This window comes from Carcharhinus amblyrhynchos, chromosome 6 (assembly GCF_965287045.1).
Source record: "Carcharhinus amblyrhynchos chromosome 6, sCarAmb.v2.hapA, whole genome shotgun sequence".
NCBI classification, from domain to species: domain Eukaryota; kingdom Metazoa; phylum Chordata; class Chondrichthyes; order Carcharhiniformes; family Carcharhinidae; genus Carcharhinus; species Carcharhinus amblyrhynchos.
The window spans coordinates 71964003-71985037 of NC_137329.1; the positions used below are offsets into that span (position 1 = coordinate 71964003).

The 21035-nt window shown below is 44.4% G+C and overlaps 1 protein-coding gene across 5 annotated transcripts in view; it reads left to right on the top strand.

The window, feature by feature from the left end:
* Positions 1-21035, top strand: part of LOC145344001 (xylosyl- and glucuronyltransferase LARGE1) — a 448675-nt gene that overhangs the window by 113022 nt on the left and 314618 nt on the right. The window contains exon 1 of one of the 5 annotated variants that reach the window (XM_080190641.1): positions 7994-8034. The exons of the other annotated variants lie outside the window; for them this stretch is intronic. The gene's annotated coding sequence lies outside the window, so the exon portion shown is untranslated. Of the gene's footprint in view, positions 1-7993; positions 8035-21035 lie in introns of those variants that run through there. 5 annotated transcript variants of the gene reach the window in all.

The following is a 21035-nucleotide window of genomic DNA, read 5'->3' on the forward strand; positions in this document are numbered from 1 at the left end:
ACAGTCACTCAAGCCGGGAATCGAACCCAGGTTACTGGAGCTTTGAAGCAGCGATTTAATCAGTCTGCCACCGTGCTGCCCAACTTGATAGAAGCGACGCTGAGGCGCAGAGACCAGTTTTCTGCAAACAGATACGTTCAAGTCTTGCTCCTTTTTCTAGTTGCCTTGGAGCCTGGAGAGCCTATAGCTCCCTGTTGCTTTCTCCATGACACATCCTTGGCCAATCAGAGTCGACTTGCTGACCAATCACAGTTTTCTCTTGTAGTATAAATGATTGGTTGTGGGTGGCACAGTGGTTAGCACTGCTGCCTCTCAGTGCCAAGGACCTGGATTCTATTCCCAGCTTAGGTTGTTGTCTGTGTGCAGTTTGCATGTTCTCCCTGTGTCTGTGTGGGTTCCTCTGGGTATTTTGGTTTCCTCCCACAGCCCAAAGACATGTAGGGTAGGTGGATTGGCCATGGTGACTGTGTGGAGTCATGGGAATACGGTGGGGGAAGAGAGCCTTGGTGATGTACTCTGTCAGAGAATCAGTGCAGACTTATCTATAGAATAAAACTCATAGAATCCATACAGTGCAGAAGAAAGCCATTTGGCCCATCGAGTCTGCACCAGCCATAATCCCACCCAGGAACTATTCCCATAACCCCACATATTTATCCTTCTACTCCCCTGACACCAGAGTCAATTTAGCATGGCCAGTCCACTTAACCTGCACATCTTTGTACTGTGCGAGGAAACTGGAGCACCCGTTGGAAACCCACGCATACATGGGGGGAATGTGCAAACTCCACGCAGTGACCCGAGGCCAGATTCGAACCCAGATCCCTGGTGATGGGGAATGCTACCCACTGTGCCCTAATGAGTGCAAAATCAAATGCTTTGGCACGAGGTCTCTCTCTCTAGTGACTTTCGATCCCATACTACCAAACCAGTGTTAGCTATGACGTCCTTGCCAAGTGTTGACAACATCTTGCATTCACATGGAGTCCCTAATTGGGGAGAAAAGAAGTCCATTTGCAGAAGTATAGCCAGACTCCCTTTCTGAACAAATTACCCTCAAGTTCATAACTAGCCAGTGACAAATGATGTAAGAGGAGAGTGTGGCTTGGAAATAAAAGATTTTGATGCAGTGTCATTCAGCACAAAGGGAAAATAGAATTATCATGTTTCCCAGTCAAAGAAAAATAAAATGCAGTTTCCATGTAGCAGGCAAATCATTCATCCCCAATGCAGCCCATTGGGCAGAAAATGAATGCCCTTTTGACTTTGACAATTGAAAGATGAGGTACTGTTCAGCAGTCGGAATTTACAGACTGGTATTTCTGCCATTAAAAATCACCCAGCTTGTTTTGTATTGTTGGAGCTCGATGTCAGCACGACACTGTGGGAGGGAGGGGGTGGGCATCCCACACATTGTACATCGTGAAGGCTCAAGGTTAATGAGATTTGAAAGCCAGCACGAATTACTGTTTAAAGTTCATTCAATCAAAAATAAAGGACTCTTGAGTGCTCTCCCTATCTCTGTCTCTCTTATATAAATATGTATGTTGTGCATGTGTAATGTGTTCACTCCATTACAAAGGCTGTTTATAAAGTCCTACAGATCTCTAGGTGTATACATGATAGAGGCAAATTGTAAACAGCCATCAAAGAGAGTTTTACTACCCCCTCCCCTACTTTTGCTCATGAAATCATGGCAACAGCTAGTTGGGCTTGCCCTCTAAGTCATACGTTGTCCTAACTTGAGAAATGTATCTCTGTCCTTCGTTGTCGCTGGGTGAATAGACTGGAACTCCCTAACAGCACCATGGGTGTACTACCCTACAGGGACTGCAGCAAATTATTCCTTTGGATATTACAGGAAACCCTGGGGAAAATCATAGAGGCATATAAAAAAAAATTATGTATAGTTTCCATTCTCTTTGATGCTGGTGATAAGGATATTGGGCAACTCAAGATTCATAGTCTCTTTTGGTGATATCAGCTTTTTATTTTAGAGCTATGTTTAAATCAAGTTGAAGTTCTTAAAATTGCCATAGTGTCATTTGAGCTAACTTTGGCTAGATTATTATTCCAGGAACACTAGTCCTGTATCATTGTCACGGTCACATATGCTGCTTTAACAATAGAGATTACAAGATTAAAAAATTATCACAGATAAAAAGCCCTTTGGATTTAACCTTCACTGGATCCGCTTGCTGTATGCTTGTAAAGTTCCTTCAAAAACACATCGGCATTTAGGTAGCACCCACAATGTAGAAAAAAGCATTCCAAGCCACTTTGCAAAGACAGCAAGGGTAGCTGGTGATAGAATTGTACAATTCTCTTGTAAATGGCGGGCGTGTGTGTGTGTGTGTGTGTGTGTGTGAGAGAGAGAGAGAGAGACTGTGTAGAGTTTACACATTCTCCTGTCTGGGTGGGTTTCCTCTGGGTGCTCTGACTTCCTGCCACATTCCAGTGCGGATTAGGCATGCTAAATTGCCGCATAGTGTCCAAAAATGTGTGGGTTAGGTCGATTAGCCGTGGTAAATGTGTGGGATTATGGGGATAGAGCAGAGGGGAGGGCCTGAGTAAGATTTTTTTGGCAGGTCAGTGCAGACATGATGGGGCGAATGGCATCCTTCTGCATTATGAGCATCTACAGTTCTTCCAGTGTCATGATGCTGGCTAAAAATGTCCACAATGTAAACCACAAATCAAATTGTAACGCAGTGAAAGTTTATTTTAATCACGATTAAACATCCTTGAGTGGCCTGGCCAGTCCTAGGCGACAGACAATCCAGTGATTATTCTTCTGGAGGCCAGAATTATTTAATTTATCTGGGGCGAGAGAATAAGGAGGATTGATTCCCTCTGGTCCTTGTGTGATGGTGGGAGTATTTCTATTTAACTGTTTGAGTTTCTGAAAGAAATAATGATCACGAGAAATTATCTCCCGAACACAAGACAGCTAAAAGCAATGATTTCCTCTCCTCCTTGGTGCTATTATTCACCATTGATGCCATCCATGGTGAATGTGACTTAAACACTTATTCAAACTGTTTCTTTATAATGAAGTTTCTAATCTAATTTATGACTCTCCTCTATTCCCCTTGGTGCTCTCATTTGTGGCTTGTCTCCCAGTTGGAACGATCATTGTTTTTTTGACCTGTGGAATTGGTATAAGTTATTCCCTGGTTCCCCTGTTAGTCACCAACTTGCCTGGAGTGTCTCACTCATCTTCTGATTTAATATTCACAACTATCTGATTGACATTTAATAGTGTCTTTCCATAAGGAATATAGAGAATCTCATGATCTTAAACATTGGAGTCAGGTCATTCAGCGGGGAAATCAGGGACCACATTTTCCACGTGAAGTGCAGCAGAAAAGCTGGAACTTTGTCCCATGTGGCTGTGGATGCTGGGGCTCATATGGAGCTTTGAAGACTGAGATTGGGAGATTTTTATTTGCTAGCGTGGATACTTTCATTCTGCAGAACTTACGTTCATGAAGTTAAGATCAGCTATAATAAAGAAAGCCAGTTAGTGGAATCCGTTCTTTGCATAGTCCTACATTTATTTACAGACTGAACCATTACATGCATACACCCCTACTTCAACTACTCCCCAGTTTGTGTTATATATTTGAATGATAGGTTGCTTTAAGAGCAAACCATGTCTCATTGTGTAAAAACCCACAATCCCTGACACAGGACATTACAGAGTGAATGTTTCTTTATATCTGCTCAAGTGAAACTCAAATTAATGTCTTCCAACTGCATTTAATGAAACAAAATTGATATACTATTAACACAGCCATGATTTAATCAAGGGGTAGGACATACTAGAGGGACCAAATGGCCTCCTGGTCCTGTGTTGATGGGAAGTTTGCTCTGAGTGTAACTGTTCAGATTGACTTTATTTTAAAAAAAAGCTGTTGTATTCTCCTTAAGAAGAGCAAGATGCTTGATGGGGATTGGTGAGTGTGAGGAAGCCTGTGAGATGCTCGAAGTTTGGATTGGCCAGTTAGATAACACACTGCTGTCCTCATCAAGGGACTTTTGAATTATTTATTTTTCAGGCTTTTAGAACATGCAGGGAAATATGCTGCACCATAGCACATTGCAGCAGAACCTGACAATATCTCGCTTTTCATCATTGTCACCAAGTACCACATTTTCCAGTTACTCCCCGTTTCCTGCTTCCAAGCTGTTAGCTATCACGGAAGCACAGCCACACTGTCATCTTTCATGTATGGTCCCAGTGTGTATTCCTCATGAATCTCGAGTGTGATCACAGTGGAGGACGTTTTATGGAGGAGCGAGGCCATGGGAGAACAAGGATGTGAATTTTAAAATGGGAAGATGGTATAGTAACAATCCAGTAACACTGAACCAACAATCCAGAGACCAAGCATACGGGTTCATGTCCTACCATGGCAGCTGTGGAATTTAAATTTAATTGGTAAAATTGAACACAGGTTCCTCTGCACTGTTGTCAGATTGGTGCGACTGCTCTCACAAGGTTCTGATCTTACCTATCTAATTGTATGTGGAGCATTACTTACAATGGCTTCTCTTTCCCCCGGCATCTATTCTTGCCCTCCCATGTTCCTATTTCTCATCATGTTGCCTCATGATGGCTTTACCCTTCTCCATTCTTCCTACAGCTTATCTGCTGTTGAAACTCTCATCTTTACCTGTGTTTCCTTAGGACATGAGTATTCCTGGGCATTCCTGACTAGCCTTCCTCAGTCTGCAATCCTGAGATTATCCAAAACTCGGCTTCCTGTGTCCTAAGTCGCACCAGATGTCATTATATTCACCCCTATGTCCGCTGATTTCTGCTTTTCTGTTGAGTAAAGCATCGATGCTATGTTTTTTAAGTTTTTTTTGTCATGGGCTGTGGCAAGGTCAGCCTTGGTTGTTCATCCCTCAACAGCTTTGAATTGAGTGATTTACTGGATCATTTCTGAGAGCATTGCTCTGAGTCGGGAGTCAAATGTGGGCCAGACTGGATAAGAACAACAGATTTCCTTCCTGAAAGGACATTGTTGCAAAAACTCATCTAGTTCACCAATCAGTTGTCCCCATTACTGAGACTATCGTTCAATTCTAGATTTTACCAATTCAATTTACATTGCACCAGCTGTTGTGGTGAGATTTGAATCCATGTGCCTGGCCTCTAGATTACTGAACCAGTGACAGTACTGCTACATCTCCCCAGTTTAAATTGTCATTCTTGTTTTCAGATCCCTTCATGACGTTCTTCCTACCTATCTTCGTAATACCCTCCAGCTCAACAAACCACCTGATATTAGAACTTCCTCTAATTTTCAGTTTGGAACTGTTCTGGAATTGAAACCCCTACATCTCTCCACCTTTCTCTTTACCTTACCTAAAACCTATATTTTTCATTGGGTTTGATCATCTGCCATAATTTCTCCTTATGTGACTGTTATTTTATAAAGAAATGTTTAGATGAAGGACCTTGTGATGTTTTATTTGAACATATGAATTAGGAGCAGGATTAGACCATTTGGACCTTGAGTCTGCTCCACCGTTCAATGAGATCATGACTGATCCGATTGGAACCTTTTATTCTACGTTCTTGCCTACCCCCAGTAGCCTTTCACTCCTTCAACAAAAATCTGTCTAGTTCTGCCTTAAAGATCTTCAAAGACTCTGCTTCCTCTGCCTTTTCAGGAAGAGAGTTCCAGAGACTCACGACCCTCAGAGAAAACATTTCTCCTCACCTGTCTGTTAAATGAGCAACCCCTTATCTTTAAACAATGATTCCTAGTTCTAGATTCTCCCAAAAGAGCAAACATCCTCTCCAGATCTAGCCTATCAATACCCTTCAGAATATTAGAGGTTTTGATCAACCTGCCTCTTACTCTTCTAAATTCTCGTGGACACAATTCTAACCTCTCCGATCTTTTCTCATAAGACAACTCACCCATTGCTGGTATCAGTCCAGTAAACCTGCTCTGAACTGTTTCTGATGCATTCATATCTTATTTAAATAAGGAGACCAATACTGTACACAATACTCCAAATGCTCTCACGAATGCTGTGTACAACTGTAGCATAACCTACTTTTGTAATCAACTCTTCTCACAATAAACAATAACATTCTATTAGCTTTCTTAGTTACTTGCTAGTATTTTGAGATTTATAGAAGCATAGGATCCCTGTAGTACAGAAGGAGGCCATTTGGTCCATCGAGCCTGCACTGACGACAATCCCCCTTCTCTCCCTGGCCCTATCTACGCAACTCTGTATTTATCCTTTTATCCTTCTTGTTCCCCTGACGGGCAATTTAGCATTGCCAATCCACCTAACCCCCACATCTTTGGACTGTGGGAGGAAACTGGCGCCCCTCGAGGAAACCCACGCAGACAAGGGGGCGAATGTGCAAACTCCACACAGATTGTGACCCAAGGCCAAAATTGAACCCAGGTCCTTGGCGCTGTGAGGCAGCAGTGCCACTCTGGACAAGGACACCCAGTTCTCTCTGAATCTTGGAGCTCTGCAATTTCTCACCATTTAGATAATGAGCTTTCTTGTTCATCCAGTCAAAATGGACCATTTTGTATCTACCCACATTATATTCTATTTGCCAGAGTTTTGCTGATTCACTTTATCTATCTTTGCGGCCTCATCACAATTTACTCTTTTACACATCTTTGTCACTAAACTTAGCAATCAGCCCTTCAGTCATTCATCCAAGTCATTTATATAAATTATAAAAGGTTGAGGCCCCAGCACTGATAACTGTGGCACACCACCCATCACACTCTGTCAACCAGAAAAAGATCCATTTATGCCTACTCTCTGCATCCTGTTAGCCAGCTACCTTCTATCAATGTCAATATGTTACCACTTATAACACGAGCTTTTATTTCCTGTAATAACCTTTGATGTGGCACTTTATCAAATGCTTCCTAGAAATCTAAGTGCAGTACATTTACCAGTTCTCCTTTACAGCATGTGACTCCTCCAATAAATTGGTCAGACGTGATTTCCCTTTGACAAAACCATGTTGACTGTGCTTGAAAATGTTGAATTTTCTGAGTGCCCTACTATAACATCCTGCTTCAAACATTTTTCCTATGACAGATTTTAGGCTAACTGATGTTTAATTTCCTGCTTTCTGTCTCCCTTTTTGATCAAAGGAGTTACATTTGGTATTTTCCAGTCTGATAGAACTTTCCCTGAATCAAGGGAATTTTAGAAAACTAAAACCAATGCGTAAACTATATAATTAGCCACTTCTTTCAAGACCTTAGGATGCAGTTCATCAGGACCAGGGAACTTGTCAGCCCATAAACTCGACACTTTGTTTAATACCACTTCGCTGATTATAATTTTCCTGAGTTCCTTCCTCACTCCCGTTTCCTGACGTAGTTATTTCTGGGAAGCTACTTGTGTCCTCCACAATTAGACAAATGCAAAATACTAGTTTTATTTATCCACTATCTCCCTACTTCCCATTATCAATTCCCAAATTTATAGGATCAATGCTCACTTTGTTAACTCTTCTTATTTGAAGACTACAGAAACTCTTAATGTCTGTCTTTGTTATAAGAACATAAGGTGCTATATAAATGAAACGAAATGAGGCAGCCACTTAGTGCACAGCAAGTGCCCACAGACAGAAATGGGATAACTGGCCAGTTTTATTTCTGGTTTGGGGATGATTGAAGGATAATGGTTGGCCTGGACACGGGGGAGAATTCCCTGTCTTCATTCAAATAATCATCTGAGATTGTTTCTGTTCACTGGCTGGGGGGAGGTGAGGCCTCCCTGTAACATCTCATCAGAAAGGTGGTGTCTCTGACAATGCAGTTCTCTCTCAGTACTGCACCAAATGTCAGCCTTGCTTTTATTCTTCAAACCTGCAGGTGGGACTTGAACCCTCTAATTCACTGGCATCAGTGCTGCCAAGGCTGACGCACAGCAAAGCTTTCTGTCAGGGATCACTGGTTTACAAATAGGAACAGGGACCCTGGAGCAGTTATATTCCCTCATCCCTAACAAAAGGCCATTGAGGTGAGGTCTTTTTTATCTCTAATTCTTGCTTGGCTGAGATCAGCTCACAAACACGCATCGACTTGAGGCCTTCTGGTCTTTGAGATGTAATTTTGAGTCAGTGGACTGTGGGGGACACTACGGCTGTAATTACTTGCAGGCACAATTTTTGAATATTTGGCAGCGCTATCCCTAATGAAAACAGCACAAAAGCCTTGGTGACATCATCTTGATTTACTCAAATGCCGCACTTCACTGATTTATAGGATTGTTTTCAAAACTGCATAAAAAATGAGATTTGTCCAAATATTTTATATTGTAGGAGCTCCCCTGCTAAATGATTCAGCATCTTCCCTTTTGCATCTTGTTGGAAATCTTTCACTTTTTAAGCACTTCTATATGAGAGAAGAAAGGTTCTCCAACACCATGTGACGAGATTTTGAAGCAAGAGGTGGGCTGTGGCTGAGTGTGGTCATTGCAAAAAAAAGTTTATTTATTAGTCACAAATAAGGCTTACGTTAACATTGCAATGAAGTTACAATGTTCAGGTTCATGCACCTAACCAGCACGACTTTCAGACGGGGGGTGGCGGTGGTGGGGGGGTGAAATCGGGGCACCCGGAGGAAACCCAAGTAGACACGAGGAGAACATGCAAACTTCGGATAGATAGTAACCCAAGCTGGGAATCAAACCCAGGTCCCAAGTGTTATGAGGCAGAGGTGCTAACCACTGTGCCATCATACCACCCCTTCACAATCTCTGATAGCCAGTAGCTCCAAATCTGATTTGGCTGAGTTGAGAAGAAGAATTTCACAAGCAAATTATAGGAGAGAGGCTTATAAAATGACTCAGTACAGAATTATAGAAGCAGCTTGTGATAGAGCGAAATAATTCCACAACCAACGGGTCAGATCTAAGCTCTGCAGTCGTACCACATCCAGCTGTGAATAATGGTGGACAATTAAACAACTCACTGGAGGAGGAGGCTCCACGAACATTTCCATCCTCAATGATGGAGGAGCCCAGCACATCAGTGCAAAAGATAAGGCTGAAGAATTTGCAACAGTCTTTAATCAGAAGTGCCAAGTGGATGATCCATCTCAGTCTCCTCCAGAGTTCTCTACTTTCACAGATGCCACACTTCAGCCAATTCGATTCACTCCACATGATATCAAGAAATAGCTGAAGGCGCTGGATACTGCAAAGGCAATGGGCCCTGACAATATTCTGGCAATAGTATTGAAGACTTGCGCTCTAGAAGTTGCCATGCCACTAGCAACCTCTTCCAGTATAGACACAACAATGGCATGTACCTGGCAATGTGGAAAATTGCACAGGTATGTACTGTACACACAGCAGGACTAATCCAATCTAGCAAAATTACTGTCCCATCAGTCTATTCTTGATCATTGGCAAAGTCACAGAAGAGGTCGTTGACAGAGCTGTTAAGTAACACTTACTCAGCAATAACTTGCTCACTGAAGTCAGTTTGAGTTCTGCCCGGGCCACTCAGTTCCTGAAAACACTACAGCCTTGATTCAAACATGGACAAAAGTGCTGAAGTCAAGAGGTAAGGCAAGAGTAACAGCCTTTGACACTATGCAGAGTTTGGCTGAGTGTCGCATCAGGCAGCCCTAAAAAAAACTGGGGTCAATGGGAATCAGGGGGGAAACTCTCCACTGGTTAGAATAGCATCTCATGCCATAGAATCCCTACAGTATAGAAGCAGGCCATTCGGCCGATCGGGTCTGCACCAACCACAGTCCCACACAGCCCCTATTCCCATAGCCCCACGTATTTACCCTGCTAGCTTCCCTGACACCAAGGAGCAATTTACCATGGCCAACTGACTTAACCTGCACGTCTTTAGCCTGTGGGAGGAAACCAGTGCACCCAGAGGAAACCCATGCAGACAAGGGGAGAACGTGCAAACTCCGCATAGACAGTGACCCAAGTTGGGAATTGAACCCAGGCCCCTGCTGCTGTGAGGCAGCAGTGCTAACCACTGTGCCACCGGGGGAGATGGAGCAAATAAACTTACAGCTCTACCCTTCTCAAACAACAGTGAAGGGAAACTGTTTAGATCCCGAGTCATGTTAACTTTCAAATGTTAAAATGGTGTCACACTGGAAAATAGTTTGGGAAGCAGTGATTGAGAGTTAGGTAATCAGATGGGAGTGGTAGTTTGAAGAAATGATCTGTCATCACTTAAGCCCTTTCTCATTGGAACCAATTTTCTGTTGACGTTGTGAATTTGAGAGATCAAATTCACCAAAGGCCCCCTCTCTCCTAATCCAACAGTTAATCTGCTGCCTTTACTAAAAATATCTCAAAACTGTAGATTTTTTAAAAAATTATTTCACCGTATGTGGGCACCGCTGGCTAGGCCAGCACCTATTGCCTATTCTTAATTGCCCTTGAGATGATGGTGATTGTGCCAGGTATGACTCCAAAGGAATGTGGTTGTGGTTGTTGGAGGTCAATCATTTTAGCTCCGGTTATTGCTACAGGAGCCCCTCTGGGTAGTGTTCATAGAATCATAGAATACCTATAATACTGAAGGAGGCTATTTGGCCCATGGAGCCTGCACTGACAACAATCCTACCCTATCCCCATAACCCCAAGCATTTACCCTGCTATTCCCCCTGAAACTAGAGTAAATTTAGCATGGCCAATCAACCTAACTCTCTCATCTTTGTACTGTGGGAGGAAACCCACGCAGACACGGGAAGAATGTGCAAACTCCACGCAGGGAGTGACCCAAGCTTGGAATCAAAACCAGGTCCCTAGTACTGAGGCAATAGTGCTAACCACTGTGCCACCGTTCCATGCCCAACCATCTTCAGCTGCTTCATCAGTGACTTTCCTTCCGTCATAAGGTCAGAAATGGGGATATTTGCTGATATTTGCACAATGTCCATAATATTCTTGACTCATCAGATACTTGTCCATATGCAACAAGACCTGGACAATGTTCTGGTGAGGGCTGATAAGTGGCAAGGAAAATTTGTGTCACACACTGGCTCTGCATGTCCAAGCTGGTTTGCAGTGTTAAGAAGAGACTGCAGTCAGAGACAGGTTACCACCAGAAGATGCACAACTGCCTGTTGCTTTTTTTTTACCTAAGCCTTTTAGTGATTTGTCAAACACTTTTTATTTGGAATGTCAAGGGATTTAAATACCACAGTGACATTTAAACAAAAACTGTCAAAACCAAACTGGGAAAATTTTACTTCAAAAATACTGAGTTTAACAAACCAGTGCTTCGCATGTTGGCAGTGATGGTGTGAGGAATATGAGCTTGATGTTAATTTGTAATGGTAGCTCAATTACTCTCATTTGTTCATGAAGTAACATCACTGCAGTGACAGAGTGGAATGAGGGAAAATGTTTCCATGATGTTTTATTCAGAATCTCATAAAAAGGCAGAACTTGCTATTCTTATTGCACCTAATCATGTCCTCGGAATATCTCGAAGCATTTGGCCAGCACAGATACGATGGAACCAAAGTGGCACCCTTTGTTTTTTATTCATTTATTGCCCATCCGTAACTTCTCTCCATTCCAGAGGACGTTTGAGAGTCAACCACATTGCTATGGGCCTGGAGTCAGACTGGGTACTTTAAAATATGCTGCCATGGAAACAGCCGAGATTTGGTTAGTAAGATCCCACAAATGTCCAGCGAATAATAGTTGATCTGTTTCAGTGGCATTGGCTGAAGGCGAAATGTTTGGCCTGGATGTCCTTCCTGCTTTTAACATTGACCTGGTCAGTTAAACTGACCCTCTGTCTGAGGCAGCACCACATTCTGTCCTGCTGCATTGAGATGTCGGCTGGCATTGTGTATTCTCGGAGTGGGGCTTGAATCTGTGACCCTTTGGCCCAGGGGATGAGAATGTCACCAACTGAGCCAGGTTCCCATTTCCAGCACTGTTCGGCAATAGTTGTCAAGGGACAAACCCTTTCAGAGCCGCCACTAACTGGTTAACACCCATTTAGTTCCCAGTGGTATTTAAGTGGCCTTTACAGCAATGAATGACAGCTGAGAGATGAAAGCAGTGGGTCTTGTGAAAGCTGAGCTGGTGTGCCTGGACGTCACACAGCCTGCCTAAAAATCGGTCAGTTTGTTGAGAATCGTCTCTTTGATATAATATGGAAATGGTCCGCGCCTGGCACTAAAAAGTCAAAATGGGAAGAAATCCACTGGTGCTAGCTCATTGATAAGTGGCCTCAAGGGTATTTGCGGGATCTTTATAAAACAAAAGAAGGTGAATGTGCCGTTACACTTCTGGACATTTAGAATGCAAAGCATTACAAAAAGTACAGCTTGTGCCATAAGTCTTTAAACCTTTGATGTCTCCTCTGTGTTCTTGGGCAAGCACAATAACAACATAATGCACAAGGCTAACCTCCCTCCCTCTCAGCCACCACCATCACCACATGCTCCTCCTCAAACATCAATCTGCCATATCTCCTGAGCTGTGAAATAGAGAGTTGTCAGCTGGAGAAAGTAAGAGAGATCTCCGCCAGGCAGAGTTCAAAACACAATATCAGGAGAGTGTGGAAGGGAAAACATTTTTCTTCTGTCGGCTTAGTTGATGTCAAAGGGAATGAGCGTAGTGGGCTCGACCCAGACGATTTCAGCTGCATTTCAGAAGCCAATCTCTTTGAACCTTGCAATTTTTGAGGGCAACAGATATTGGTATCTTTAATATGAATGCTCTTCTTCAGCTTGGGGGATTTAAAATTTGGGTCTAAGAGCAAATTGGGAGTGAACTGGCTGTGTGAATTGGGCTTCCTGTTACCCCGGTGGGAATAACAGCAAAAGAATTGAACCAGCGTAAAATCTGATTTTGATGTGGAATCCTAAGCTCGAGTTTTTGGAAAACAAAAGCTGTCAAACGTGTTTGCTTAAAAAACTAATGGATTTTGGATCATGGTTGCAGCATTTATCTGAGAGTTTTGATTTGGTTTGATTTATTATTGTCACATGTTATAACATACAGTGAAAAGTATTGTTTCTTGCACTATAAAGACAAAACATACTGTTCATAGAGAAGGAAACGAGAGATGCAGAATGTAGTGTCACAATCATAGCTAGGTTGTAGAGAAAGATCAACTTAATGTGAGGTAGGTCCATTCCAATGTCTGACAGCAGCAGGGAAGAAACTCTTGAGTGGGTTGATACGTGTTCTCAGACTCAGTCACTGAGATGACAGTGATTGTGCTCACCAATGTCCCTCACCAACTTCTCTTTTCTTCCCTTGACATTCTGTTACGGATACACGGCACCCAGCTTCACACGTATTTGAGCTTCAAACAGCATCTAAAGAGGTTGACATTGTTTTCTTTGAAAAGGTGAGACTTCAAGGATTGTTAAGGGGCTTGACAGGGTAAATGCTGAGAGGATGTTTCCCTTCATTGGAGAATCTGGAACCAGAAGACATTAGTCTCAGAATAAAGGGCACCAATTTAAGACTGAGATGAGGTGGAATTTCTTCTCTTGAGGGTTGTAAATCTTTGGAACTCTCCACAGAGCTGTAGGGGCAGAATCCTTGTGTATCTTTAACGCTGAGGTAGATAGATTCTTGCTCAGGAAGGGAATCAAGAATTATGGGGAAAGGGCAAGAAAGTGGACGTGAGAAATGTTGGATCAGCCATGATCCCTTGAATGGCGGAACAGGCTCAGAGGGCCAAATGGCTTACTCTTGTTTCTATTACTTAAGGTCTTGCGCGAGAAAATTGAAATCTTATAAAAAGTTAGCCACATTAACGCAAATCATTTTATTGCTTCTTGTGAAGGGTTCAAGTATTAGGGAATGGAGGATGTAGGATTGAAAAGGGTCATCAAGAGAGAGGTTTTCACCCAGTCCATATCAGGTTTGACATTGTGTTATGGGTGCATTGTGTATACAATGCAGATGGAAGAAATTAGATGAGCTTTTTTGTGAGAGGAAGGGTAAATGGTTAAAAGAAAGGAGGGATTGAGGACTAGGAGGAATGGGGAGATGATGGAGAGAGTGAGAGAGAGGAGAGACTGAAGGAGAAGTAAAATTGAGGGATACAGGGTAAAGGAGGAGGATAGGTTGAAGGGGAAAGAAAGGAGGATTAGAAGGGAGATAGGGAAAGGGAGATATTGGGTGGAATTTTCTGGCCATTCATCTCAAGCTTCGGGATCATCCGCAGGACCAGAAGATGTCAACACCGGCTAGTGGCGCGCCATCTCCGCTGTTGTGAAACTTGCTGCAGGGATCTCAGAGAATCCGGCCTTCAGAGTGAATTGAGGGATGGGGAGAGGATCAATTGAGGGAGCTTGGAGGAGGAAAGGTGAAGGGTTGGGGTGAGGATTGGGTGATGAGGAGAGGCAGGATTGACAAAAAGTGTACAGTGGATGAATGAGAGTAAGGTGGAAGTTTGTATTGAAGACACAAATTCTCTTATCTACTTGAATCTTAAGATTCAATTAACAGCAAAATTGAAGTTGTAGATCGGACAGAGACTTGTACAAAGTAGCCCCTATTGTGTCCATTCAAGTGTTTCACACGTACTAAACTATGAAGTGTGGTACTCATGGAGTTGTTCTGAGTCAGTATCACCCCACCAACAGCAAGGGCTTACTGATGGTATTGGTGAGGGAGCATTATTGAGCTGGGTCTTTGCTCCTCTCCAGATTATCTCATGGGATCTTTTAATATCTGACTGAACAGACATTGGGAACCTTGGAGTGACAGCTCATCTAAGAATCTGTCAGTTTCCTTGACGCTATACTCAGCTTCCACAGTGGAAGGTTTTGCTGGATGCTCCAGATTCTCCCCCACAATTCAAACGACTGAAAGTGGTACTTATGTTTTCCTACACTAACGTGAGACTGATATAAAGTAGGAGGCTGATCTGTTAATAACCTTCAGAAGTGCCTTTGAAAATGAAATGTCGACACAGCCCCAGATGACCAATGGCTGCTCTCCTCTTTGAGTGAAGGGCGACTGACTGGTAATTTATCCTGAGGATCACCGCACCTCAGGCGAGGGGCAAGTTTGAGAAAGTGGGGTCTTTATGAATGACCTCAGCTGGTAAGGAACTTGAATCCATGCTGTTGATGTCATTCTGCATCACGAACCAGCCATCCAGCCAGCTGAGCTAAATCAACCGTCTATGATAAAAATTTTATGGGGAAGATGTTCAGGGCTCTGAAGAAAGGACAGGGGCAGTGGAACTAAATGGCCAGTATTTCAAAGCACAAATGCAGACATGATGCGTTGAATAGACTCCTTCTGTGCTGTATTGTTCTGTAAGTCTACACAGAGTCTGCAGTCCACCACACAAGCTGGCAATACAATCCAGCACATCATTACCCTTTGGGAGGTGACAAATTCTTCAACTAACAACTATCCTGTTCCAAATATTGAACTCCCCTGCTTCTGACCGGTTTACCAATTTGAAATAATCTGTCAATGGCGCATTATTTTATAGATCCCTCTAAGTCTTAATAAATAGATCCGGCTTTCTCAAGTGTATGAGACTGTCAAGATCGCCACCTGATATCCATAGTATTGAGCTTCACTGCGTAAATATTGGAAGGAGGAAGCTCAGAATCTTCCCCCGCCCCTGTCCCTCCAGGATTGACCTGGAATCTACAGGAATTGATTATCAGTCTCCAGGACACTGCTGTGTGCAACCCTGGAGAAAAATGATAGGGACACGGAAGTAAAGTTTAAAAAAACATCTTTGAATGTTTTGCTTTACCAGATATAAAAATATTGAAATGGTTCAGGTGTGGGGGAGGAGGGAGTGGTGGGATAATGAGTCTTTTTTGCTTTCTAATTGGTGTAGGAAGGCAGTGTGTCATAAGAACATAAGAAATAGGAGCAGGAGTAGGCCATCTAGCCCTTCGAGCCTGCCCTGCCATTCAATAAGATCATGGCTGATCTGTCGTGGCTCAGTTCCACTTTCCCGCCCTCTCCCCATAACCCTTAATCCCCTCTCTTATCAAAAACCCATCAACCCGCGTCTTAAAAATATTTAGCGAGGCAGCCTCCACCACTTCAACGGGCAGAGAATTCCAGAGATTCACCACCCTTTGAGTGAAGAAGTTCCTCCTCAACTCCGTTCTAAACCGCACCCCCTTTATCTTGAGGCTGTGCCCCCTAGTCCTACTGTCTTTTTTGAGCGGGAAGAGTCTCTCCACCTCTATCCTATCCATCCCATTCATCATCTTATACGTCTCAATGAGATCTCCCCTCATTCTTCTAAACTCTAACGAGTACAAGCCTAGTTTATTCAGCCTCTCCTCATAGCTCAACCCCCTCAACTCCGGCATCAGCCTAGTAAACCTCCTCTGCACTCCCTCCAAGGCCAAAATATCTTTGCGCAGGTGCGGCGCCCAAAACTGCACACAGTACTCCAGCTGCGGCCTCACCAATGCCCTATACAGCTGCAGCAAGACCTCCCTACTTTTTATATTCAATCCCCCTCGCTATGAAGGCCAGCATCCCATTCGCCTTCCTGACCACCTGCTGCACCTGCAAGCTGGGTTTTTGCGACTCATGCACAAGGACCCCGAGGTCCCTCTGCGCCGTCGCCTGCTGCAGTTTTTCGCCACGTAAGTAATAGTCCTTCCTACCATTATTCCTACCAAAGTGGACCACCTCGCACTTGCCAACATTAAATTCCATTTGCCATTTCCTGGCTCATTCGCCCAGCCTATCTAGATCCTTCTGCAGACTCTCCACACCCTCCGCACAATTTGCCGTTCCCCCAATCTTGGTGTCATCAGCAAATTTCGACACCCTACGCTCGGTTCCCTCCTCCAGATCATCTATATAAATGGTAAAAAGCTGAGGCCCCAGCACCGACCCCTGGGGCACTCCACTAGTCACCATCCGCCAATCCGAATAGCACCCGTTGACCCCCACTCTCTGCCTTCTATTTGACAACCAATCCTCTATCCACGCTAACACCCTACCCCCCAACTCCATGTCCCTCGACCTTCTGCAATAACTTCTTGTGAGGTACCTTGTCAAACGCCTTCTGAAAATCCAGAAAGACCACATCCACCGGCTCTCCTCTAACCACTGCCCTAGACACATCCTCATAGAACTCCAGTAAATTTGTCAGACACGACTTCCCTTTAATGAAACCATGCTGCGCCTGCTCTATCAAGCAATTCCCTTCAAGATGCCTCGCAATTTCCTCCTTAATGACGGATTCTAACATTTTACCTACCACAGACGTTAAGCTAACCGGCCTATAATTCCCCGCCTTTTGCCTGGCACCCTTCTTAAACAACGGCGTAACATTAGCCGTTTTCCAATCTTCCGGCACTTCCCCGGAATCCAGCGACGTCTGGAAAATAATCACCAAGGCATCCACTATCACCTCCGACATTTCTTTCAGAACCCTCGGATACATCCCATCCGGTCCTGGGGACTTGTCCACAATCAGTCCCTCCAGTCTGTTGAGCACCGCCTCTCTAGTAACAGTAATGTCATTAAGACCCTCCAGTCCTACCACCTTTCCATCACTAACACCCGGCAAATTATTCACGTCCTCCTCCGTGAAGACAGAAACAAAAAATTTATTCAATACCTTAGCCATATCCCCATCCCCTACCACTAGGTCCCCTTCCTCATCCTCTAAAGGACCAACGTTCACCCTAGCCAGCCTCTTCCTTTTTATATATTTATAAAAACTCTTGCTATCCTTTTTTATATTAAGCGCTAGCCCAGCTTCATAGTTTCTCCTACCCTTCTTTATCAACTTCTTTGTCAATCTTTGTTGACATTTAAACCTCTCCCAATCCTCTTCTCGCCCACTACTCTTAGCCACTCTAAATTCCTCCGCTTTTAATTTAACACTTTCCTTCACCTCCTTCGTTATCCACGGCTTATTACCTCTCCTCCTACGGTCCTTTTTGACCATCAGAATAAATTTCCGCTGAGCACCAAGAAAGATCTCCTTAAAGATCCTCCACTGCTCCTCAGCAGACCCTCCCTCCAACGCGCTCCCCCAGTCAACATTCGCCAATTCTTCTCTCATCCTACCGTACTCCCCTCTATTCAAACAAAGTACACGTGTCTGGGAACCCACTTTCTCCTCCTCCATCTGCACCAGAAACTCCACCATACAATGATCACTCTCCCCAAGAGGATCCTTCACCGCAAGGTCCCTAATTCTACCCGCCTCATTACATAGCACGAGATCCAAGATAGTTCGCTCCCTTGTCGGCTCCAACACGCCCTGTTCCAGGAAACTATCCCGGCAGCATTCCAAGAACTCCTCCTCGAGCCCACCGCGTCCAACATGGGTTGACCAATCAATATGCAGATTGAAATCCCCCATAACTACGGCCGTCCCATTCCTGCACGCCGCACTTATTTGCGCGTTAACAGCCCGCCCCACCTCCAGATCATTATTCGGGGGCCTATAGACGACACCCACCAGCGTCTTCCTCCCTTTGCTGTTCCTAATCTCCACCCACAACGATTCCACCCTCTGCTCCTTGGCTCCAATATCATCCCTTGCTACCACCGTGATGCTATCCTTAATCAGCAGAGCTACGCACCCCCCCTTTCCCTCCTGCCTATCCTTCCTAAACGCTTGATAGCCCTGTACATTCAGCTCCCAGTCCCTGTCACCTTGCAGCCGCGTCTCTGTAATGGCCACCAGATCGTATCCATTTGTGTCGATCTGCGCCACCAGCTCATCCACTTTATTCCGAATGCTTCGTGCATTCAGATAAAGCGCTTTCATCCCAGCCTTCACCTGGACCCTATTTGCCTTAACGCCACCAACCATACTCACGCCCCCTACTCCCTCTATTATTGGGACATCCTCGGCCTCTTCCCTTACCTGTACCCTATTCTTAACTTTAGACCTCGTAACGTCACCTACCCTCGCACCCTCCTTCACCCCCCCCACCCCCAATTAGTTTAAAGCCCTGTCTACAGTCCTCTTTACTCGATTCGCCAGCACTCTGGCCCCAGCACAGTTCAGACCAACCCCATCCCACCCGAACAGGTCCCACCTACCCCAATACTGGTGCCAATGCCCCATAAATTCAAACCCATTCCTCCCACACCAATCCCTGAGCCACCCGTTCACTTCCTTAATCCTGTCAACCTTACGCCCGTCTGCACTCAGTTCAGGCAGTAGCCCAGAGATGACCACCTTGTCGGTTCTACTTTTTAATTCCATTCCCAGCTTTTCATACTCCCTCCCCAGATCCTCAGTCCGCATTTTGCTTACGTCGCCGGCACCCACATGTACCACAACGACCGGATTCTCACCCTCCCACTCCAGGTTCCTCTGCAGCCCAGCTGCGACATCCCGTACCCGAGCACCAGGCAGACAACACACCCTTCTGTGCACTTTGTCATTGTGACAAAGGACAGTGTCAATACCCTTAACCCCACTATCCCCAATCACTACTACGTTCCTTTTCCCCTTCTCTTTGCCTATGTCCTGCTGCATCACTGTACCGTGTGCAGTTTGCTCACCAACCTCACCTGCCTTGTCCTCTTCCAGACTGGAAGCAAGAACCTCAAACCTGTTATGCAGATTAAGAGGCTGAGGCCTCCGCTCCCCACCCTCCTTCCTTCTCTCTCCACTCTCCTTCCTCCGCTCCTCACCCCCCCTTCCTTCTCCCAGCAGTCCCCTCTTGTTCCTGACCCTTAGAGTTAGCCAGTCTAGGGGGGGTGGATGTCACTTGCATCCCATTGACAATGGCACCCTCTATCCCCCTGATGAGCCTCAGTGTCTGTAGCTCAGAGGCCAGCTCATCTACCTTGAGCTGGAGCTCCTCCAGCAACCTGCACTTACTGCAGACGTGGTCACTGGGATGGACCCTGGGGTCCACCAGTTCCCACATCATACAGAAACCACACATCACATGCCCCTCCATTATTCACTGTAGTAGTTTTGAAAAAAAATTTTTTTTTTCCCTTGTTTTTCAAACGAACTCACCTGGCCTTTTTTACTCAAGCCCTTTTTGATATTAAGCCCTAATAGCTCACTCTGCTTCCCTCTCACTCTGCTGCCCGCTCCGACGCTGCCCGCTGTCTACACCAGGCCTCCTTTTAAACCTGGCGCTGATTTAAAGCTGTTGGCCCACAACTGCCTTCTAACCACTCCCTCAGAATTCTTAAAGCAGTAAATACAATAAATAAATGCTTTAAACAGTTCTACAAAGAACAAAGTGCTTTAAACTTATTTTAAACAGGTTTTTAACAGGTAAAATCTTAGCTCTCTCTCTGCTCCTTCACTCGTCTGCTCCAGCAAACAATGGAAGGCTTCACCGTGTGTCACCAGCATGGACATCTTGGTCGACTAATGGTTGGAACATGGAGGGCATGTCATGTGATTAAAACTCCAGGAATATGTTTAATCACAGGAGGCAATCCTATTTCTTCACAACCGCCTGAAAATGCAGGGCAGTGGGATCATTGGGTTGGGGTTTCTCCAAGCATTCGCCCTAGCTGATTACAGGATACATAAGAGTGAGGTATCGTTTTTTATGTCTTTTCCACTATTCACGCTTAGATTAAAGCTGATCTTGACTCCATTTACCCTCCTTGTTTTCATAACCCTCTTGATAGAAAATCTTTTTCGTACTTGCTTGCTCTCCCCCTTCAACAGTTTTGTTTTGGAGAAAGTTCCAGATTTGCATTACCTTTTGTGTGGGAAAGTGTGTCTTCCTGCATCACTCTGAAAGCATTTGCTCTGATTTGAAGGTTAAACCCAGGTTGTGGAGTTCTATAATCTCTCCTCAGAATATGTAGTTCCTTTCTATCTACTCTATCAACTCCTTTAATCAAATTTAAACAGTTTAATTAGATCACCCATTAATTTTCTATACCTAGGGGAATAATGGTCCAATCTAGGTAATCTGTCCTCATAAATGAGTCGTTTGAGCTTGCTATCATTTTAGTTGCTTTGTACTGCACTGTCCATGATTCCTGATTTTAGAAAGGAACTTGGGTCATAGAGCTGTTCTGGGCAAGGTAAACCCTTTCCAAATAGAAAT